General features: G+C 42.0%; 1 protein-coding gene across 2 annotated transcripts in view; it reads left to right on the forward strand.

Moving 5' to 3' along the window:
* Positions 1-12,122, forward strand: part of LOC135089009 (U-scoloptoxin(01)-Er1a-like) — a 42,303-nt gene that overhangs the window by 16,696 nt on the left and 13,485 nt on the right. The window contains exon 2 of one of the 2 annotated variants that reach the window (XM_063984144.1): positions 2,909-2,939. The exons of the other annotated variant lie outside the window; for it this stretch is intronic. The gene's annotated coding sequence lies outside the window, so the exon portion shown is untranslated. The remainder of the gene's footprint in view (positions 1-2,908; positions 2,940-12,122) is intronic. 2 annotated transcript variants of the gene reach the window in all.

The following is a 12,122-nucleotide window of genomic DNA, read 5'->3' on the forward strand; positions in this document are numbered from 1 at the left end:
AGTTAATAATCAGAGACAGGGCACGGGTAAGGAGGGCACGAGTGGGGCAGGGCAGCGGTCCGGTCTATTGAGTCATCACGCCGCTACTGTCACCCACGGCAGCCACACTTTCCGTCACACCCTTACTCCGCCCTCAGATCTATCATGCTTTCGGCAATTCAGTATAAAGGCCTCCTCATGGTTTATGTTGAGCCACGGCAGGGAGGGCGGGCCATTACTTTAAAAAGAGTATATTTTTGAATACCGGTGGGAGGGGGGATGTGGCTGTTCTGGGTTCCGCCCTCCTTGTGTGAGGGTCGCCGCCCTGCTCTCATCGTCACAGCTCAAGTTTTGGGGATGTTTCTCGTACATCTTTCCTGTAGACCGACTATACACATTCCACGTGCATTCATGAATACTTGCGTGTTGTTTGGATTCCACCCGGATTCCAACATCAGTGACACTCATTCCAATGAAAATGTTACAATGATGAAATATAGAAAAGTGAGCTGCATCATTTGATCCCGTAATAAGTATATTTTTTTCGTACATATGTAGTGAGATAAAAGTAAAATGTAAGAGAGAATGAGGTGCACGTCCTAAATCATAAGTATTTGACTCAAAGGTCTGTTTTTGACACTGAACACAGACATTAGTGAGTGATTTTCTGAGGCGAGGCGAAGACGGGGATCTTTGTCTTCCCGAATATGTCAGCAGTTTCCGCAGTTTATTACAATGTCAGAAGGAAGGAATCACTCGACTCTGCAAGGCCGACGATCATGAAGGCTTTAGGTCTTACTAAAGAAGAATAACTTCAAGAAAGTTCTATTTATTGAAGTAGAAAAAAAGTTGAAACGTTAAAAAAAAGAGTTACGGGGTCTCTCAGAATAATAAAATCGACAGAGGATTTTGAACCTGCAATAATGTAAAAGAATTTATTCTTCTAAACAAATTCTCATAGAGAGAGAGAGAGAGAGAGAGAGAGAGAGAGAGAGAGAGAGAGAGAGAGAGAGAGAGAGAGAGAGAGAGAGAGAGAATCAGTAACAGTAAGAAAACAATACACGCGTCCTCCTTAACATGCAACACTAGCACAATGAAGACTGCACGTCTCTCTCTCTCTCTCTCTCTCTCTCTCTCTCTCTCTCTCTCTCTCTCTCTCTCTCTCTCTCTCTGAAGGCCTCCGGCGGGAATTTTTACCTCCATTAATTAAAGAGAAACATTACCACCAGTATTTTTAAGAGAGAGAGAGAGAGAGAGAGAGAGAGAGAGAGAGAGAGAGAGAGAGAGAGAGGGGGGGAGGGGGCGGAGAGAGCTCGTTGATATGTGATGTGGGTGGCGAAGGCTGTGGTGGGTCTCTATTGATGTCTTGAGTGTTAATCTTCACCTCGTCACCTCTACCCACCTCTCTCTCTCTCTCTCTCTCTCTCTCTCTCTCTCTCTCTCTGCTTATATTTACATGGAAACAATACTAAGTATAATAGACATGTGTGTACTATATTTAATTTGCATTCACCTTGCTATATTTTACTTTAAACATTTATTTATCTATTTATTTATATTTCATTATTATCTACCATTGTTTTCCCGCACTAATGAATGTCACTTCTTATATATTACTAGCTACTACTACTACTACTACTACTACTACTACTACTACTACTAGTTTTTTTTTCTTATGTAGGAGGGACACCGGCCAAGGGCAACAAAAATCCAATTAAAAAAAAAAAAAGGCCCACTGAGATGCCGGTCCCCGAATAGGGTCCGAAGCGGTCAAAAATTGAAGGATAAGTGTCTTGAAACCTCCCTCTTGAAGGAGTTCAGGTCATAGGAAGGTGAAAATAGAGAAGCAGGCAGGGACTTCCAAAGTTTATCAGAGAAAGGGACGAATGATTGAGAGTACTGGTTAACTCTTGCATTAGAATGTTGGACAGAATAAGGGTGAGAGTCGAGTGCAGCGGGGCCGCGGGGGGAAGGGGAGGCATGCGGTTAGCAAGATCAGAAGAGCAGTTAGCATGAAGATAGCGGTAGAAGATAGCAAGAGATGCAACAATGCGGAGATGAAATGAGTTGCTGAGACGAAAAGCTTTTAATTCCGTCCTGTCTAAAAGAGCGGTATGATTGGAACACCTCCCCCTCCCCTTCCCCGAGCATGTGAAGCATACTCCTGCTCCTGCTACTACTACTACTACTACTACTACTACTACTACTACTACTACTACTACTACTACTGCTGCTGCTGCTTGCTGCTGGCTGCTGCTGCTGCTTGCTGCTGCTTCTGCTGCTGTTACTCTAAACTTCTGCTACTCGTACTTCTACTGTTTATAAATCTGTTTACTGTTGCGTATCAAACTACTGCTTTTCTCTTCGTATTTTTTCTCTTCCTTCCCACGGTAGCAGGTCCTTCCATAAATGCCAACTTGTCCCACTCGTTCCTCGTTTCTCTGCCAGTCTTATATTACTATTTTTATTCCTCTCAACATATTTATATTCCTTCTCTCCTTCCTCATGTTTATTTTTTCCTCTATTTTTATTTAATTTTTCTACTTCCTGTTCTCCGTTTCTTTTAAATACATCTGGATATTCTTTATATTCCTTTTTCGTTTCCATATCATCATTAGACACTGCTTTATGTACTTTACTTTCACGTCGCTGCATACTTTCTTGTGCTTCATAATTCTTTATCATTGGTTATTATTTTTTTCCGAAGTGATATGATTGCCCATTATCGATATTTTCAGTCAACCCTTATGATGGTTTATGTAAAAGGATAAAGAGGTAATTCCGAAAGTTTATCAATTAAAGTGTGTGTGTGTGTGTGTGTGTGTGTGTGTGTGTGTGTGTGTGTGTGTGTGTGTGTGTGTGTGTATACTTTTGCAGCCCTTTTTTACCATGCACTTTTTGTCTCACATTCTACTTCTTTTTTCCTCAGGTGAGTCAGTCCGGTGGTGGCAGGTGCGCAGGTAAGATACTGGATCAGTGACGGTGATGAGTGGTGGTAACTTTCACTCCCTCCTTGCGTCACCTTTCATCATTCACATAATCTAATTTCAGGCTCATACATTCGGTGTCATATAAATACGCATCATTCAGTCTGTGTGTGATGGTAATGTGATACTTCACAAGTATTTCATATACCTTTGGTCATCAGAACTTGCATCTCTGAATTTCCATGATGAACATGGCTCCTATTGTTTATGCCAGTAGTGTCTTGATCAAGAAAAAAGGCAATCTGCCAAATCCACGCTGCTCATTCCTGTGTCGGGAGTGCTTCATTCCTTCATGTAATAACAGCAAGCTTGCCTAGGTATAGGAGACACCGAAGCAGCTCAGTCAGTGACTACTCTAACGTGCACCAGCTCAGGTTCATTCAGCTTTATAGTATGCACCAACCTAACAATGTAGCTACTCGTTTATCAGTAAACCATCGTCTCCATGACTAACACAATCAATACTAACTCAATCTGCAGCAGTTCAGACGCGAAACCACCTCATATTCACCTCATACATAATAAGTAATATTTCAGAGATCTAGGAATGTTGGATCAGGAAAACAGAGACGAGTATGTGGTGCTGTCTCGCCCCGGTGTGTACCAAGGTCATATAGCATGCTTTGATGGATGGCGATCACATTACCTGCGTATGTCATTGTCATATAAAGTAAACCGTGAGGACAGGACGTTGAGTCACCTTCATAGCTCAATGAGAAAAGAAACTAACAAGAATCCATCAGCTAGTGAAGTAGAGGATCTGCTTAGTCAGTGATGTCCCGAGAAAGCGAGGAGTGATTGCTTAATAATGCAATTCTATCCCTCACGCGCTTGTAAAGTTTCGCTTTTAGATGACATGACAAGAGAGAGATTAGTAATTACTTGCGACGTTTTTTATTGTTTGTTTGTTTGTTTCGTGAATATTTCCCTTTGTATCTCACAACACAAGGGGATAGTAACAGCCTTCCTTCCTCTTCCTTCACACAAAACTACATGCACCTAATTACACACACACACACACCCTTCACTTAAAATTAATCGTGGTGACACCTGCACCAGGCTCGGAGTCCCCATCTGGGGACAAAACAAAAGGGTCTTTTGGTATCAGCCCTAAGTGTCTTGACATCCCCCCGCAACTTTTTTTCATTGACTTCTGCAACACACGCGATCTTAGATTTAATTTTCAATCTGTAGAACTCCACCTTTACTAAAACCTCATCTTCTTTTCCTCACTGAAACACAGGTGTCTGAGGCAACTGAAAGTAGGCCCTTTTCTGTTTCCTCCTACTTCCTCTATTCTCATTTTTAATCCAAAGCTGAATGTTGCGTTTATGTGCGCAACGACTTAACCTGCTCTCGTGCCCACGCTCTTAAAACTTTCGAGTTTTCCACCATCTGGCTACGACTACAGAGTAGCTCTTAAACTAAATGTATCTGTGCTGTATACCTCTCACCTAACTCCTCTGACTATAAAAAAATTCTGTGACTACTAAACTTCCAAAGTGGAGCACATTCTGACTCTTCCCTTTTGCGGAGATCTCCATTCTTGGAGACTTCAATGTTCACCACCAGCTTTGGCTTTCCTCTCCCTTCACTGACCATCCTGGTGAATTAGTCTTTACCTCTGCCACCCTCCACGACCTAGAGCAGTTGGTGCAACACCCTACTCGTATTCCTGACCGTCGTGGAGATATGCCCAACATTCTTGACCTTTTCCTGACCTCTCATCCTGCTTATGCTGTTACCCAATCTTCTCCAATGAGCTTCTGCGATTACAATTTCATATCTTTATCTTATGGAGAAGCCTCTGGTGTTTTGCCTCTGCTAGTTGGGAGGACCTGAGGAAGTATTTTGCTGATTTTCCTTGGAATGACTACTGCTTCCGTGTCAGATTCGTCTCTGTATGCTGAGCGCATAACAGAGGTGATAGTGTCTGGCATGGAGGCGTACATTCCTCACTCTTTTTCTCGACCTAAATCTTCCAAACCTAGGTTTAACACAACTTGTTCTTGTGCTGTACTTGATAGGGAGGTGGCCCACAAAAGGTACTTGAGCCTTTCATCACCAGAATCTCATGCGATTTATATTTCTGCCCGGAATCATGTCTGTTCTCCAACTAGCCGAAAACTCCTTCATTAATAGAAAGTGTCAAAATCTTTCAAGATCTAACTCCCCTCGTGACTTCTGGCACCTAGCCAAAAACATCTCCAATAACTTTGCTTCTTCTTTCCCTTCTTTATTTCAACCAGATGACACCATTGCTATCACATCTATCTCTAAACCTGAACTCTTCGCTCAAACCTTTGCTAAAAACTCTACCTTGGACGATTCAGGGCTTGTTCCTCCCCCTCTTCCCCTCTGACCACCTTATTGCACCTATTAAAATTCTTCGCAGTGATGTTTTCCATGTCCTCGCTGGCCTAAACCCTCGGAAGGCTTATGGACCTGATGGGGTCCCTCCTTTTGTTCTCCGAAACTGTGCGTTCGTGCTTGCACCTTGCCTAGTCAAACTTTTTCAGCTCTGTTTGTCAACATCTACCTTTCCTTCTTGCTGGAAGTTTGCCTACATTCCTAAAAAATACATGACCGTTCTAATTCCTCAAACTACCGTCCTATTGTTTTAATTTCCTGCATATCTAAAGTATTTTAATCTATCCTTAACAGGAAGATTCTTAAACATTTATCACTTCACAATCTTCTATCTGATCGCCAATATGGGATCCGTCAAGGCCGCTCTACTGGTGATCTGGTTTTCCTTACTGAGTCTTGGTCATCCTCTTTCAGAGATTTTGGTGAAACTTTTTCTGTTGCCTTAGATATATCAAAAGCTTTTGAAAGAGTTAGGCATAAACATTTGATTTCCTAACTACCCTCCTAGGGATTCTATCCTTCTCTTTGTAACTTCATCTCAAGTTTCCTTTCTGACCGTTCTATTACTGCTGTGGTAGACGATCACCGTTCTTCTCTTATATCTATTAACAGTGGTGTTCCTCAGGGTTTTGTCTTATCACCCACTCTCTTCCTATTATTTATCAATGATCTTCTAAACCAAACTTCTTGTCCTATCCACTCCTACGCTGATGATACCACACTGCACTTTTCCACGTCTTTTCGTAGACGTCCAATACTTCAGGAAGTAAACAGTTCACGCAGGAAAGGCACAGAATGCCTGTCTTCTAATCTCTCTAAACCTTCTGATTGGCACAGTGCAAACTTAGTATTGTTCATTGCCTCAAAAAACTCAATTCCTCCATCTATCAACTCGACACAACCTTCCAGACAACTATCCCCTCTTCTTCATTGACACTCAACTATCCCCCCCTCTACACTGAACATCCTCGGTCCGTCCTTTATTTATAATCTAAACTGGAAACTTCACATTTCATCTCTAGCTAAAACATCTACTATGAAGTTAGACGTCTCCGCCAGTTTTTCTCACCCTTCCATCTGCTAACTCTGCACAAGGGCCTATGCTTCACATGTCTTGGGGGTTTCCACTCATACCACTCTTCTAAACAGGATGGAATCGAAAGCTTTTCGTCTCATCAACTCCTCTCCTCTAACTAACTGACTGTCTTCAGCCTCTTTCTCATCGCCGCAATGTTGCATCTCTTGCTATCATCTACCGCTATTTTCATGCTAACTACTCTTCTGATCTTGCTAACTGCATGCCTCCCCTCATCCCGCGGCCTCGCTGCACAACACTTTCTTCTTTCTCTTACCCCTATTCTGTCCACGTCTCTAATGCGAGAGTCAACCAGTATTCTCAATCATTCATCACTTTTCTGGTAAACTCTAGAACTCCCAGCCTGCTCTGTATTTTCATCTTCCTATGACTTGAACTCCTTCGTTAGTCGGGAGGGAAGAAGGGGTAGTGAGGAGAAGGCGAGGGGCAAATTAGTTAAATCTAGAAAAGAAGCTAGCTTAGGGATGGTGAGAAATAGCTTAAGTGTTTACTACACAAATTGTAGAAGTATTCTGAATAAAATAGACTTGCTTAGAGGAATAGCGAGTGTAGAGAAATTTGATATCATTGCTTTGACTGAAACTTGGTTAGATATGTCAGGAAAAGTATTTGATCCAGAGGTTAAGATAGATGGGTATACAATGTTCTATAATGATAGAGAAAACAGGAGAGGAGGAGGCGTCGCGTTATACGTTAGGGACACATTACAGTGCTGTATGAACAATAGAATTAAAACAGATAACAAAGCAGAGTCGATATGGGTAGATATTAAGGAAGGATCGCAGTCAGTAGTACTAGGGGTAGTTTACAGACCACCGACCAGTACAGAGGAAATTAACACCTCACTGTGGCAGGAATTAAATAGAGCAGGCAGGTACAGTCAGGTATGTGTGGTAGGAGATTTTAATTTTAGGAATATCGACTGGAGTCTGATTGTGGGTAACAAGGAAGCAGAGGAATTCCTTAAGGTAATTCAGGATAATTTTTTTAAAACAGGTAGTCGTAGAACCCACAAGGGGGAATAATATTCTAGATTTAATTCTTACTAACAGGGAGGAAGCAGTCACGCAGGTAGAGGTTGGAGGACAGCTAGGTAACAGTGACCATAGGGAAATTAGGTACAAGCTAGAATGGGAAGAAACTGTTAGAAATAAAAACACTAGTAAAATACCTGACTTTAGGAGAGCAGATTTTGAAGAATTAAAAAGGTACCTCCAAGGAGTGGACTGGCAAGGGATGCAGGGTGAGGTCAGGTCAGGGACGGAGTTCAGAGAGATAAGGCAGGATGAGGGAGGTGAGGTGAGGCTCCAGAAGGGAGGAGGAAAGAGGAAGGGGGGAGATAGGCGTGAGTATGTTGGAATGTCAGGTCATGCTGAAATGAGAGAGGTAAGGTCGAGGCGAGTTGATGAGGGAGGGGAGAGGATGGTAGGGAACGAGATGAGGGGTTTAGGTGAAGTAAATGTAGATGAATTGTATAAATATTTCGTAGATAAAGTTCATACAGGTCAATTAGCAAATATCCCGTATAAAACAATAAGATCACAAAAAAATGACCCTAAATGGATGACTGCTAGGTTAAAGCATTATATAGGGCGTAAGAGAAGTATATATAAGAGATTAAGGGCAGGTGAGGAAGTTTTAAGGACACAGTATAATGAATTAGTTAGAACAGTCAGGAAGTTAACGAGGAAAGCTAAGGAAAATTATGAATTAAAGGTAGCCAGCCAGGCGAAGACGGACCCCAAGGGATTTTATCAGGTATACAGGACGAAAAATAAGGATACTGTAGGTCCATTAAAGGCAGCAGATGGGAAGCTGGTTAGTTCTGGGGAGGAGATTAGTAAACTTCTGAATGATTATTTTTTAACTGTCTTCACTCAGGAAAACATGCAGGATATGCCAGATAGTGAACAGGTGTTTAGAGCAGATGAGTATGAGAAGCTGACGGATATTTCCATAACTAGGGAGATAGTGGAGCAGGAGATAGATAGGCTAAAAAAGTTCAAGTCACCAGGACCTGATGAAATATATCCCAGAGTACTGAAGGAATGTAAAAAGATTATTAGTGAGCCGTTAGTTTCTGTCTTTAGGAAATCACTGGAGTCGGGTGAGGTACCAGAAATGTGGAGGCAGGCTAATGTAGTACCCATCTTTAAGAAAGGGGATAAAACTTTAGCGTCTAATTATAGACCGGTCAGCTTAACTTCAGTTGTAGGTAAAATGTTAGAGTCAATAATAGCCAGGAACATTAGGGAACATTTAGACAAACATAACTTGATAAATCAGTCACAGCATGGCTTCACGAAGGGGAAGTCTTGCCTGACAAACTTGTTAAGTTTTTACAGTAAGGTGTACGAGGCAGTAGATAATGGTGATAGTTATGATATCTTATATCTGGACTTTAGTAAAGCATTCGACAAGGTGCCCCATCAAAGGCTCCTGAGAAAGGTTAGGGCGCACGGGATAGATGGGAAGGTGTTAGGTTGGATAGGGTCATGGCTTGGTAACAGGCGACAGAGAGTGCTAATAAACGGCTCGAAATCCGAGTGGGGTCATGTCATTAGTGGGGTGCCACAGGGATCAGTATTAGGGCCATTATTATTTCTAATATATATCAATGACTTGGATAGTGGAATTAATAGCGATGTTAGTAAATTTGCGGATGACACAAAGATAGGTAGATTAATTAGGTCAGAAGCGGATGCCATCGCCTTGCAGACAGACTTAGATAGAATGAATGAATGGACGGATAGATGGCAAATGCAATTTAATATCAATAAATGCAAAGTGCTTAGCGTAGGTAGAGGAAACCCACACAATAGGTACACATTAAACACCCAAACTCTGGTAGGTACAGGGTACGAGAAAGATTTAGGAGTTATAGTTAGCTCTGAACTCCGTCTAGGGAAACAATGCATAGAAGCCAGAAACAAGGCAAATAGGGTACTAGGATTCATTTTTAGGAGTGTTAAAAGTAGAAGGCCGGAGGTAATATTAAAGTTATACTTGGCGCTGGTCAGACCTCATCTAGACTACGCTGTGCAGTTCTGGTCCCCACATTACAGGAAAGATATAGGTCTATTAGAATCAGTACAGAGGAGAATGACTAAAAGGATACAGGGGATGAGGAGTATTCCTTACGAAGCGAGGCTGAAGCGGTTAAATTTACATTCTCTAGAGAGACGTAGGTTAAGAGGGGACCTGATAGAGGTCTTTAAGTGGTATAAGGGTTATAACAAGGGAGATGTAAGCAAAATTCTTAGGATCAGCAACCAGGGTAGAACAAGAAATAACGGGTTCAAGCTTGAAAAATTTAGGTTTAGGAAGGAGATAGGAAAAAATTGGTTCTCGAATAGAGTGGTAGATGAGTGGAACGGACTCAGTAATCATGTAGTTAGTGCTAGGACACTAGAGAGCTTTAAGAGAAGATTAGACAAGTTTATGGATGGGGATGATAGGTGGAAATAGGTAGGAGTGTTTCATACAGGGACTGCCACGTGTAAGCCTGGTCGCTTCTTGCAGCTTCCCTTATTTCTTATGTTCTTATGTTAAGAAGAAGGTTTCAAGACACTTACTGACTACCGCTTTAGACCCTCTTCGGGAACCAGCATCTTTTTTTTTTTTATTATTGATTTTTGTTGCCCTTTCGTCGGTATCCCTCCTACAAAAGAAAAAAAGAGTTAACACGAAAACATTGCTTTGACTACTGTTATAATTCTGCCTTATACTCGTATTTGCACAGCTAATCAGTGTGCTCCAGTGACGTTCTAGGATCGCCTCGTGAATCGTGAATCATGTTTGTGTAATACCTTTTGTTTAAGTGGCACTGGTTCGCTCAAAGACGGGCAAACACAGACTTTAAAAACTCACACATTTACACACACACACACACTCTCTCTCTCTCTCTCTCTCTCTCTCTCTCTCTCTCTCTCTCTCTCTCTCTCTCTCTCTCTCTCTCTCCAGGCATCCATGGAATCGGCACAAAATCAACTGAAAATGTTGCCCCCGTAACAACTGGGTCACCATACAAAGAATTTTCCTCCCGTTGTGGAGGATTTTGATTGCTTCATGTTCAACGAGAGAGAGAGAGAGAGAGAGAGAGAGAGAGAGAGAGAGAGAGAGAGAGAGAGAGAGAGAGAGAGAGAGAGAGAGAGAGAGAGAGAGAGGCATCATATAGGTCGGGAGTAGCTAGTTGCTCCCTATTAGCTTCAATTCGATGTGCAGTCTTATAGAAAGCCGCCCTTCCTCCCATCTAATTTTGTCCCTTTCTTCTTCAGCTCTTCATTACCTGCATTTCACTTCCTACCATTTTCTTGGGCTCCATCCATAATCATCTCTTGTATTCTAAACTTTCACTCTTCCCCATCCTCCTCCACGGTGACCTCTCCCTCACTCCTTAACCTCCCTTTCATTACTACTTCTCTCTCTCTCTCTCTCTCTCTCTCTCTCTGCTGTTCGCATGACTGACAGCAGATTAACGGGATAAACTGGCAGTAACCGACACTCGGCTGTCAGATGAGTGGCTACTGTATGACTGGTCGTGAATGGCCCACTCACTGACCGGTTAATATTAGCAGGCTGAGTTGTTCTTCAATTGTATGGTGGCCTGGCTGATGGACTTGAGAATGCAAGAACAACAAGTTTTCAAACATATCCTTCATTTAGACGGTAGGCTGATAACAGCAGCCTGTTTGATCCGCCACACGGCAGCATGTAAGCTCGGCACAGCCACACAGCTTCGAGTGAAAGTGCAATGTGAAACGAATCACCACCACTACCATCACTAGCGCTATCATTGGCGTTAGGAGAAGATGAGGAGGAAAAGAACGAAAGACATGCAGGCATCTCATTCACTTCTTCATTTATTTAAGTACACATGTACTTAGGAAGTATTATGATAGCTTAGTGTGTGTGTGTGTGTGTGTGTAGAAGGTGAAGGAGGAGGAGGAAGAAGAACAAGAGGGCACACAAGTGAAGGTTTAAATCTCATTGATAACACAGTGTTGCCAACGAGGCATTGCTGCCAACTTAAGCAGCCACCTTCCTTTCGCCACGAGTGTTACGTGATGGTCACCTTAACACCTCTCTCACTCTCTCTCTCTCTCTCTCTCTCTCTCTCTCTCTCTCTCTCTCTCTCTCTCCATATATATATATATATATATATATATATATATATATATATATATATATATATATATATATATATATATATATATATATATATATATATATATATATATATAAGGCTATGTCCCACATGTGACGAGAATTTTCTCTCTCTATCGTTTCTGATCCAAGACGACACCAAAATACCACTACGACCTTTTAACCAGAATTACTCTCATTTTTGAGACCAGTTATGTTCCACACATAAAAAAGAAACACACACACACACACACACACACACACACACACACACACACACACACACACACACACACACACACACACAGACGCGCGCGCGAGCACGAAATCAAGAAACTGTTAACGTCATCTCCTATGCTTGCTTAATTAAAATCAACAAGTAATACTGACACGAAAATTTACTTTGTCGCAAGGTGATAATGGGTGAGAGTGTTTCGAAACCCCACTGTTACCTGACTGCGTCACATAACCACATGATTCTCAGTTACTTTAACGTCTTTCTGCATGTGAATCCTCTTTACAATTCACAAATTAGCGCATCACAC

Source organism: Scylla paramamosain, chromosome 3 (genome assembly GCF_035594125.1).
Source record: "Scylla paramamosain isolate STU-SP2022 chromosome 3, ASM3559412v1, whole genome shotgun sequence".
NCBI classification, from domain to species: domain Eukaryota; kingdom Metazoa; phylum Arthropoda; class Malacostraca; order Decapoda; family Portunidae; genus Scylla; species Scylla paramamosain.